General features: G+C 44.6%; 1 protein-coding gene across 2 annotated transcripts in view; it reads left to right on the top strand.

Annotated features, from left to right (window-relative positions):
• The first annotated feature begins 4,197 nt into the window (after window positions 1–4,197).
• Window positions 4,198–11,914, top strand: part of CHST8 (carbohydrate sulfotransferase 8) — a 565,115-nt gene continuing 557,398 nt past the window's right edge. Inside the window, exon 1 of one of the 2 annotated variants that reach the window (XM_082270418.1) lies at window positions 4,198–4,466. The gene's annotated coding sequence lies outside the window, so the exon portion shown is untranslated. Of the gene's footprint in view, window positions 4,467–5,858; window positions 5,892–11,914 lie in introns of those variants that run through there. The other variant, XM_082270419.1, reaches the window with a different exon arrangement.

Genomic DNA, 11,914 nt, shown 5'->3' with positions numbered 1-11,914 from the left:
TATTCGCTTCGGATCCTATCTGTGAAATCCGGACGGATGGAAACCCTATTTTCCATCTGTCAACCGGATCGGATCAAATGGGATTGGATGAGAATGGACAGGCGGTCCGTTCTCATCCCATTCCCCCAAAGAGAACAGCGGGGACCTGACAGCTCCATCTCTGCACACAGAGCAGAGACAGAGCTGTCGTCCGCCTGCTCAACGGGGATCGATGGATCGATCCCCCACTGAGCAGAGAACGGACTCAGTCAGACGGTGCATCGTGTGAAAGGACCCTAAAGCCCCTTTCACACAGTCCGTCCGTCGGACTCCGTTTACCTTGTTAGTATGATGCTTCCAACAACCGACTGCGACTTTTCGGCTGAACAAAATCTGGTGTGCATGCTTTAAAATTTTTGTTGGCCGTCAACAGAACGGCCGATTGTTCCTCAGTCAGTACAGATTCTGGCAGACAAAAATGTGATGAGCAAGACTGGGCATGCTCAGAGAAGAAAAAACACGGAAACTACACCAGCACATGACATCACTTCTCAAGTTGGTTTCTGTCGGCCAACAAAAGTCCAGTGCAAGTTTAGAGCACATTTCAACCAACACAACAACACTGGACAAAAGACGGCCGATCGGTCGGCCAACAATCGGTGCGTGTGTACGAGGCTTTACCTACAACTATGTAGTGCAAGGGCCTGCCTGCTTGCATACAAATTGAAAGTGTTTAGATTTGACCTCATATTCTATGGTTTTGGTAAATCTAAATGAAAAAAATCTTAAGACAATTGTATAGTGTGTATGGCCCATTAGTGAGATAACCCATCCACCTCACAGGTGTGGCATATCAAGATGCTGATTAGACAGCATGATTATTGCACAGGTGTGCCTTAGGTTGGCCACAATAAAAGACCACTCTAATGCCCCGTACACACGTGCAGATTGTCGGCCAAAAAGTTTCGGCCGACGACCGATCGGCCGATTGTAGGCTTGTTAGTATGATGCTTCCGACAGCCGACAGCGCACTTTAAAAGCATTAAAATTTTTGTATGCCGACACCAGAACGGCCGATTGTTCGCCAGTCAGTACAGAATTCGGCCGACAGACAGCAGATTTGCAAGACTGGGCATGCTCAGAAAAGAAAAAAGACACGGAAAGTTAACCATCACATGACATCACTTCTGCAGTCGGCTGTTGTTGGCCGACAAAATTCATGTGCAGTCTTTTGCAGTTTTCAACAGACACGACAGCCCTCGGACAAAAGACGGCCGATCGTTCGGCCGACGATCGGTACGTGTGTACGAGGCATAAAATGTGCAGTTTTACTGTATTGGGGGGGTCTGAAAACCGGTCAGTATCTGGTGTGACCACCATTTGCCTCATGCAGTGCAACACATCTCCTTGGCATAGAGTTGATCAGGTTGGTGATTGTGGAATATTGATCCACTCCTCTTCAATGGCTGTGTGAAGTTGCTGGATATTGGCAGGACCTGGAACACGCTGTCATATACGCCGATCCAGAGCATCCCAAACATGCTCAGTGGGTGACATGTCCGGTGAGCCATGCAAGAACTGGGATGTTTTCAGCTTCCAGGAATTGTGTCTATGGTGTCAGGAAGGTGTCTCCAGTAATGCGGACACACACACTGTATATACATGGATAGAGCGCTCTGTATATATCTGTAGATAGATAGAATTCTAGTTGGGAACGATGTCTCTCATGTCATTCCTCTGGGATTGCTGACAGGTCAGGTGATCAGGGGGCTCCATACACTGATCAGCACATCTGTGCTTCTACCTGGAAGTTCAACTTCTAAAGAGTTTTATTGAAGATTGGAACCCAATATTATAGAATTCCAATGAGAGATCCGTCCTCCCATGACACATGTATACCTATAATTACATTACATGTCACTGTATACACTGGAGGGGGGGGGGGGGCAATATCTCTATACCATCGGGAGCGGGGGAGGGGGGATAGTGACATCAGTGACTGTGATAGTGACAACAGTAAAGATGATGATGACAGTAGTGACAGCAATGGTGACAACAATGATAGTGACAGTGATGATGACAGCATTGGCATTGATTAATGATGGTGACAGCAGTGATGATGACAGAAGTCACAATGATGGTGACAGCAGTGATAACGATAAAGTCAGTAGTGACAATGATGGTGACAGCAGGGATGATAGTAACAGTAGTGATGATAATATTGATAATGATTATGACAGCAGTGACAATGGTGGTAGCAGTGTGATGATGATGATGACGATGATGATGATGATAATGATGACAGCAATGATAATGATAGTGACCGCAGTGATGATGGTGGTGACAGCAGTGATAATGTTGGTGACAGCAATGGTAACAACAATGACATTGATAGTGACAGCAGTGACCGTGATGGGGACAATGATAGTGACAGCGGCAACAATGATGATGATAGCGTTGATATTCATGGTGATAGCATTGAGAATGATGGTGACAGCAGTGATAATGATGATGACAGCAGTGATAATGATAGTGGCAGTGATAGTGACAGAAGTGAGGATTTATTTCTCTCATTCTTTTTAGAATTTGTTTTCTGTCTTTTGGGGATAGTCTGAGTTTGGGGTGGAGAATGGTTGATGGGGGGAGGGGTGGCAGAGAAATGGGGGGGGGGGGGGTAGTCTGAGTTTGGGGTGGAGGATGGGGGGGGTGAAAAAAAGGGGGGGTAGTTTGAGGTGGAGAATGGTGGCGGGTGGAGTAGGGGTGGCAGAGAAATGGGGGGGGGGTAGTTTGGGTTGGAGAATGGTGGATTGGGGGGGGGGAGAGGTGGAGGAGGGGTGGCAGAGAAGGGGGATGGGAATAGTCTGAGCTGATTTTGGGGTGGAGGAGGGGTGGCAGAGAAGGGGGATGGGAATAGTCTGAGTTTGGGGTGGAGAAATGGTGGCGGGTGGAGTAGGGGTGGCAGAGAAATGGGGGGGGGGGGGTGGTAGTTTGGGTTGGAGAATGGTGGATTGGGGGTGGCAGAGAAGGGGGATGGGAATAGTCTGAGCTGAGTTTGGGGTGGAGGAGTGGTGGCAGAGAAATGGGGTGATGGTAGTCTGAGTTTGAGGTGGAGAATGGTGGATGGGGGGGGGGGGGGGTGGAGGAGGAGTGGCAGAGAAGGGTTGTGGGAATAGTCTGAGTTTGGGGTGGAGAATGGTGGAGGAGGGTGGCAGAGAAGGGTGGGGGGATAGTCTGAGTTTGTGGTGAAGGAGGGGTGGCAGAGAAATTGGGGGAGGGGGGAGTTTAAATTTGGCGTGAAAAATAGTGGATGGGGGGTGGAGGAGGGGTGGCAGAGAAGGGTGGGGGGATATTCTGGGTTTGGGGTGATGAATGGTGGATTGGGGGGGGGGGGAGGAGGAGTGGCAGAGAAAGGGTTGTGGGAATAGACTGAGTTTGGGGGTTTGGGGTGGAGAATGGTGGATTGGGGTGGAGGGGTGGCACAGAACGGGGGTGGGAATAGTCTGAGTTTGAGGTGAAGGAGGGATTGCAGATAAATTGGGGGGGGGGGGGGTATAGTCTGAGTTTGGGTTGGAGAATGGTGGATTGGGGGGGGGGGAGGTGGAGGAGGGGTGGCAGAGAAGGGGGATGGGAATAGTCTGAGTTTGGGGTGGAGGAGGGGTGGCAGAGAAATGGGGGGGGGGGGATAGTCTGAGTTTAGGGTGGAGGATGGTGGCGGGTGGTGGAGGGGTGGCAGAGAAATGGGGGGGGGGTAGTCTGAGTTTGGGGTGGAGAATGGTGGATGGGGGGGGGGGCACAGAAGGGAGGTGGGAATAGTCTGAGTTTGGGGTGGAGGAGGGATGGCAGAGAAAGTGGATTGGGGGGGGGGAGTCTGAGTTCGGGGTGGAGAATGGTGGAGGAGGGGTGGCAGAGAAATGGGGGGGGGGAGAATGGTGGATGGGGGGGTGGAGGAGGGGTGGCAGAGAAATGGGGGGTATAGTCTGAGTTTGGGGTGGAGGAGGGGTGGCACATAAGGGTGGGGGGATAGTCTGAGTTTGGGGTGGAGGAGGGGTGGCAGAGAAATGAGGGGGGGATAGTCTGAGTTTGGGGTGGAGGAGGGGTGGCAGAGAAATAGGGGGATGGGGTGAAGAGGGCAGACAGATGCCAGCAGCGGACCTAGCAGTGGTGGTAGTTGCGCTCACAGACCACACAGGGGGCGCTGTAGGGCAGCGCAGCGGACAGCTTGGCTCGGTGCTGCGCTTGATGCGCGCTCTCGGTGAGCCAGGCGCGCCCCCGGCCGCTGAGCAGCGCAGCCCAGCTGTATAGCCGGCAGGATCGGGGCAGTGATCGGAGCTCCGCAGAGGGACCCCCCGGAGCCCCCCCCGGACATGGCATAGCGCCCCCACCCGGCACTTCTCATAACTTCCCTGCACGGGGACATCTCCGGGATGTGACATCACCTGGCCGGGGAGCAGCGAGGAGATCCCGGCCATCACCCCGAGGAGCGCCAGGTGAGTGCGGAGCCCCCGGCATGGGGGCCGGGACTGAGATCCGAACTTTATGGGGGGGGGGGGGGGGGCGAGGAGTGTCCGATCTGGTTGGACAGATCTTGGATTGTTCTATGAGTAGCTTTGACAGATCTCGGATTCTTCTGTCAGTAGATTGGACAGATCTCAGATTGTTTTATGAGAAAGTTGGACAGATCTAGGATTGTTCTGTGAGTAGATTGGACAGATCTAGGATTGTTCTATGAGTAGATTGGACAGATCTCGGATTGTTCTATGAGTAGATTGGACAGATCTTGGATTGTTCTATGAGTAGATTGGACAGATCTCAGATTGTTCTGTGAGTACATTGGACAGATCTCTGATTGTTCTGCCAGTAGATTGGACAGATCTAGGATTGGACAGATCTAGGATTGTTCTGCCAGTAGATTGGACAGATCTAGGATTGTTCTGTGAGTAGATTGGACAGATCTAGGATTGTTCTGTGAGTAGATTGGACAGATCTAGGATTGTTCTGTGAGTAGATTGGACAGATCTAGGATTGTTCTATGAGTAGATTGGACAGATCTAGGATTGTTCTGTGAGTAGATTGGACAGATCTCAAATTGTTCCATAAGTAGATTGGACAGATTTCGGATTGTTCTATGTATATTAATATACAGATCTGGGATTGGTGTATTATATGATTGTATAGTTCCAGTATTGTTACATTGTATTATTATACAGATTGGGGTATTAGATGATTGTACAGATCTGGGATTGTTACATTAGATGATTGTACAGATCTTGGGATTGTTACATTAGATGATTGTACAGATCTGGGATTGTTACATTAGATGATTGTACAGATCTGGGATTGTTACATTAGATTGTACAGATCTGGGATTGTTACATTAGATGATTGTACAGATCGGAGATTGTTACATTAGATGATTGTACAGATCTGGGATTGTTACATTCGATGATTGTACAGATCAGGGATTGTTACATTAGATGATTGTACAGATCTGGGATTGTTACATTAGATGATTGTACAGATCTGGGATTGTTACATTAGATGATTGTACAGATCTGGGATTGTTACATTAGATTGTACAGATCGGGGATTGTTACATTAGATGATTGTACAGATCGGGGATTGTTACATTCAATGATTGTACAGATCTTGGGATTGTTCGGTAGGATTTAAAGGTTTTCATTGAGTTCAAAAAGTTTCTCTCGATCTGAGATTGAAGCTGTGTGATTGGTCCCTCCTCTCTGGTGTCAGGAAGGTGTCTCCAGAAATGCGGACACACACACTGTATATACATGGATAGAGCGCTCTGTATATATCTGTAGATAGGTGGAATCTTAGTTGGGAACGTTGTCTCTCATGTCATTCCTCGGGGATTGCTCTCAGATCAGATCTGGCAGATCTGTATACAATGACAGGTCAGGTGATCAGGGGGCTCCATACAATGATCAGCACATCTGTGCTTCTACCTGGAAGTTCAACTTATAAAGAGATTTATTGAAGATTGGAACCCAATATTATAGAATTCCAATGAGAGTTCCGTCCTCCCATGACACATGTATACTGTCACCTATAATTACATTACATGGCTCTGTATACCCTGGAGGGGGGGAGGGGGATCATCTGTATACTATCGGGGGGGGGGGGGAGTATCTGTATACCATTGTGGGGGGTCAGTACACACCGGAATATCACAATCACATCTGAAGGTCTCTCTACTGAACACAAATATATCCATCTCTATCCCCATCACTGGAGGGATTTGTAGTAACGTCTGTGGGATCTGTAATATGGGGAAACTTTTCTCTGTAACTGAGTTTATTGATGATGATAGTGACAGCATGGATGATGGTGACAATGATAGTGACAGCAGTGATAATGATGGAAACCATGATAGTGACAGCAGTGATAATGATGATGACGTTGCTGTCACCACCATCGTCACTACGTTCTTCATCATTATCACTGCTGTCACCACCGTTGTCACTAGTCACATTGATAATGAGACACTGTCGATGATAATAGTAGTGACAATGATAGTGACACTGACAGTAGTGATGATGATAGTGAGTGACTGTAGTGACCATGATGATTATAGTGACAATGATGGTGATAGTAAAATGAGTGATAATGATAGTGACAGCAGTGACAATGGGTTAAAATCAGTGATAATGATAATGACTGTAGTGACAATGATGATAGCAGGAATAATGATCGTGACAGCAGTGATAATGATGATGATGTTGCTGTCACCACTGTCGTCACTACTGTCTTCATCATTATAACTGCTATCATCATTGTCACTACAGTCACTATCATTGTCACTATCATCATCACTGCTGTCACCACCATTGTCACTAGTGACATTGATAATAACGACACTGACGATGATGATAATAGTGGCAGTAGTGACAATGATAGTGACTGTAGTGACAATGATGATAGCAGGAATAATGATCGTGACGGGAGTGATAATGATGATGACATTGCTGTCACCACCATCGTCACTACTGTCCTCATCATTATCACTGATGTCACGATCATTATCACTGCTATCATCATTATTGTCACTACAGTCACTATCATTGTCACTGCTGTCACCACCATTGTCACTAGTGACATTGATAATAACAACACTGACAATGATGATGATAGCAGTGATGATAATAGTGGCAGTAGTGACAATGATAGTGACTGTAGTGACAATGATGATGGCAGGATTAATGATCATGACAGCAGTGATAACGATGATGATGTTGCTGTCACCACCATCGTCACTACGTTCATCATCATTGTCACTACTGTCTTTATCATCATCACTGCTGTCACCACCATTGTCACTAGTGACATTCATAGTAACGACACTGACAATGATGATAATAGTGACAGTAGTGACTGTAGTGACAATGATAGTGACTGTAGTGACAATGATGATAGCAGGAATAATGATCCTGACAGCAGTGATAATGACGTTGCTGTCACCACCATCGTCACTACTGTCCTCATCATTATCAGTGCTATCATCATCATTGTCACTACAGTCACTATCATTGTCACTACTGTCACTATCATCATCACTGCTGTCACCACCATTGTCACTAGTGACATTGATAATAAAGACACTGACGATGATGATAGCAGTGATGATAATAGTGACAGTAGTGACAATGATAATGACTGTAGTGATAATGATAGCAGCAATGATAGTGACAGCAGTGATTATGACAGTAGTGATAATGACGGTGATAGTAAAATTAGTGATCATGTTGGTGACTGCAGTGATGTTGATAGTAAAATCAGTGTTAATGATAGTGACAGCAATGATGATGATGACAGCAGTGATAATGATAGCGACAGCAGTGATAATGATAGTGACAGTATTGATAACGATGGTGGCAGAAGTGATGATTGTGACAACAGTGACAGTGATGGTGACAATAGTGGACTGTCAAAGTGTATCTACACAGCCACTTGTATTTTCCGTCAGGAATGCATGTGACAGTCCTAGCATAATTGGGAGAGAGTTGTCACCCCATAACAGGAAGTGCCTGAACAAGGACCTCCATGGCAGGATCACCAGGGATCCTTACAAGCTGTAGATATGAAGGTTCAAAACAGCTTTTTGAATGACAATAAAGTGACACTAAATTCTGCTTTAAGAAAAGAAAGTTTGTATTCCTAACACCAGAAAGTCCCTTTAATTGCCATTCTGACTTCCTGTTAGCAGGTGGCTACGGTTATTCTCCACTGTCCCACCGTATGCGGGAATGTAGCCACCCTCTCCTGCTCACCCCTGAGATGGACTATGATTACTGAGCATAGAGCAGTGCACATGACTGCAACTAGCATGCACCGCTCATTCTATAAAAAAGAAAGGGGGGGGGGGGCAGTGGTTCGGGAGCTCACAGAGGACATTATAAGAAGGCAGAAAAACACACTAAGAAACAATTAAGGCCCCTTTCACACTTATGTGATGCAATTTTACCGCGATTTTGAAAGCAATGGCAAGGCTTTATGCCTCAAAACGCATTAAAATCGTGGCAAAGTAGTGCAGGAACTACTTTGAAGTCGGTGCGACTTCAAAACGCACTGTTATGAATGGGGCTCATTGAAAATAATGGAAAACGACTTGTCATGCGATTTTGCAGTCCAAAATCGCGGGACAAGTCGCACTAGGGTGAATGGGGCCTTAATGAAAAATAGACAGCAGAGGATGTGTATGTATTGTATTTGGGGGATAAGGATATTGTTTGTGTCACTTTAATATTTTATGAGAGTTTAGTGATTGGGGTTATATGTACTTTATTGTGTCTGTATTTCCTAACAATGAACTTCTTTTATTTTTGCTCCTTTTTGGTCTATTGAATTTCCCCCAGAAAGTGTTTTTATGTCTGTTTAATAAGTGCAAAAAAAAAAAAAATCCTTGTTGATTCTTATCAGCTGATAACTTCCTGTATTTGTCTGTTCCTAACAATCCGCACCTCCCTAATAAAAGCCTGTTATAAACCATGAAAAAAAAAAAATAAACACAGAACATAAAGTAAATATCAATATATTTAAAAGATATAAATAGTATCTAAATACAAACATGAAACAATGAGATTTACAAACATTAGAGCTTTAGGCTCCGTTCACATCCTGGCATCCCGGATCGTGGGCAGAATCACCGTAATTCTACCCGCGATCCTGAATCACGGCAAATCGTGGGATGCCCGTGCTATTTCCGTCACTTCCAATAGCATCCCTAACGCGGCGCAATTTTTTCCACCATTGTCGCTCAACAAATTACGGTAAAATCACGCAAACAGAATCACTGGATTTTGCCCACCATTGTCGCTCGACAAATCGCGCAAACAGAATCACTGGATTTTGCCCACCATTGTCGCTCGACAAATCGCGTTAAAATCACGCAAACAGAATCACTGGATTTTGCCACCATTGTCGCTCAACAAATCACGGTAAAATCGCACAAGCAGAATCGCTGTATTTTGCCCACCATTGTCGCTTGACAAATCGCGGTAAAATCACGCAAACGGAATCGCTGGATTTTGCCCACCATTGTCGCTCGACAAATCGCGGTAAAATCGCGCAAACCGAATCACTGGATTTTGCCCACCATTGTCGCTCGACAAATCGCGCAAACAGAATCACTGGATTTTGCCCACCATTGTCGCTCGACAAATCGCGCAAACAGAATCACTGGATTTTGCCCACCATTGTCGCTCGACAAATCGCGTTAAAATCACGCAAACAGAATCACTGGATTTTGCCACCATTGTCGCTCAACAAATCACGGTAAAATCGCACAAGCAGAATCGCTGTATTTTGCCCACCATTGTCGCTTGACAAATCGCGGTAAAATCACGCAAACAGAATCGCTGGATTTTGCCCACCATTGTCGCTCGACAAATCGCGCAAACCGAATCACTGGATTTTGCCCACCATTGTCGCTCGACAAATCGCGCAAACAGAATCACTGGATTTTGCCCACCATTGTCGCTCGACAAATTGCGGTAAAATCACGCAAACAGAATCGCGGGACGTCTGCCGCCCAAAAGGAATACAAGAACTCCTTCTGGCAACAGGCGTCCCGTGATTCTGTCTGGGCGATTTTACCGCGATTCGTCGAGCGACAATGGTGGACAAAATCCAGTGATTCGGTTTGCGTGATTTTACCGCGATTCGTCGAGCGACAATCGTGGCAAAATTGCGAGGCATACGGGGTGCCATTGGAAGTGACGGAGATCGCACGGGCGTCCCGTGATTTGCTGTGATTCAGGATCGCGGGCAGATTCGCGGCGATTCTACCCATGATCTGGGATGCCAAGAAGTGAATAGAGCCTCAGGCTTGATGCTTACAGACTGAAATAGACATTTATTTATTTTTTTAAGCCTAACCAAAATCTTCCAGCACTTTCCCGCACCTGGGGAGCCAAGCACGCCGTGTACGGCCTGCCATCGCTGTTTGCCCGCACATGTGCATGCAACATATTTCCAAAAATTAAAACTCACAAGTTCAGGCGGTACTTAAGTGGGGACGCAATGAGGTAATGGCATTTACAAGAGTAGGGCCGCATACAGCCGCTCACTCTATGGCAGACTGTACGCAGCAAATGCGACTCCGTGGGTGAAGAAAGCGCCAGGAGATTTACACCAGGCATAAAAAATTTGGTACATGTGCATGAACCCTTAGAGCTCATGCACACAGGTGGCCAGGGGGTGAAAAAGCAGGCAGTTGAGCTGTGGTTTTAACCCCCCCCCCCAACTGCCTACCCAAGCACAGCAGCCACTCAAGGCCAAGCAAAAATAAAGCTTCATGTCCCATTTAATAGGCAGTAGCGCCGCTGAACACAACCCATTTAATTTGCCACCAGTTGAAGTGCGTCAGTATTTTGAAGACTAACACAGGCAGTGAGAAGGCAACGGGCCGGGTTCACTCGCGTTATTTGTGCCCTTGTGCACGGGTGCCATTCTTTCTGATTGGGCACCCAACGTGCTAGGGCAATGCACCCGCACTGAACCAGTGCACCTGCAACTCACTACCCTGCGTTGTGTTCCTGAAACAGGGTAAGGTGCGGTTCTTGGCAGCAATTGGGTACACTGGCAGCCTATTCAAAATAAATGGGCTTCAGGAACTCAGGTTGGCACAGCACAAGTGTCTGAACCCGAACTAAGGGGTGTTTTTATAAAGCAGTGTATGTGACATTTATCACACGTTCACAGGTGGCTAATCATTCCTTCTAATTTAAAACACATGCTAGAAATATTCTCCTGGAGCGATGTTTGTTCTTTATTTATGGCTTTATTATATTAAATTGTTTATTTTTATTTGATATTATTTATTAAAATATTTATTTTATATATTCTAATCTTTACTATTATTTATTATTAAATTAATTTTGAATTTGTTAAATTGTTTATGAATATTTTATATTTATTATATGGTTTATTTTTTACAATATTTATTATTATTATTTGATCATTTTTATTATTGTTTGATAATTTTATATTGTTTATTCGTATTTGATATTATTTAATATTATACTTTATTACATTGTTTAATTATTATATTTATTTTATACTGTTTATTTTTTATATTATTTATTATATTTATTTTATATGTTATAATCTTATTTTATATTATATAGGTGTTATATTGTTTATTTTTTTATAATATTATTATTTGATAATATTCATTGATATTTTTATATTGTTTATGCTTATTTGATTTTATTATTATATTGATTTTATGTTTATTAAATTGTTTAATTTTATACTCTTGTTATATTTATTTTATATTGTTTATCTTTTATATTTATTATTGTAGTTATTTTATATGTGTTGTTTACGATTATTTTATTTTATATATTTATTGTATGGTTTGGTTTATTTTTTATAATATTATTATTTGATAATATTTATTATTGTTTCATATTTTTAT

The sequence above is a fragment of the Pelophylax lessonae genome (assembly GCF_965119305.1).
Source record: "Pelophylax lessonae genome assembly, chromosome: 10".
NCBI classification, from domain to species: domain Eukaryota; kingdom Metazoa; phylum Chordata; class Amphibia; order Anura; family Ranidae; genus Pelophylax; species Pelophylax lessonae.
The sequence above is the reverse complement of the archived record's forward strand: the minus strand, read 5'-3'. Positions and strand labels throughout refer to the sequence as shown.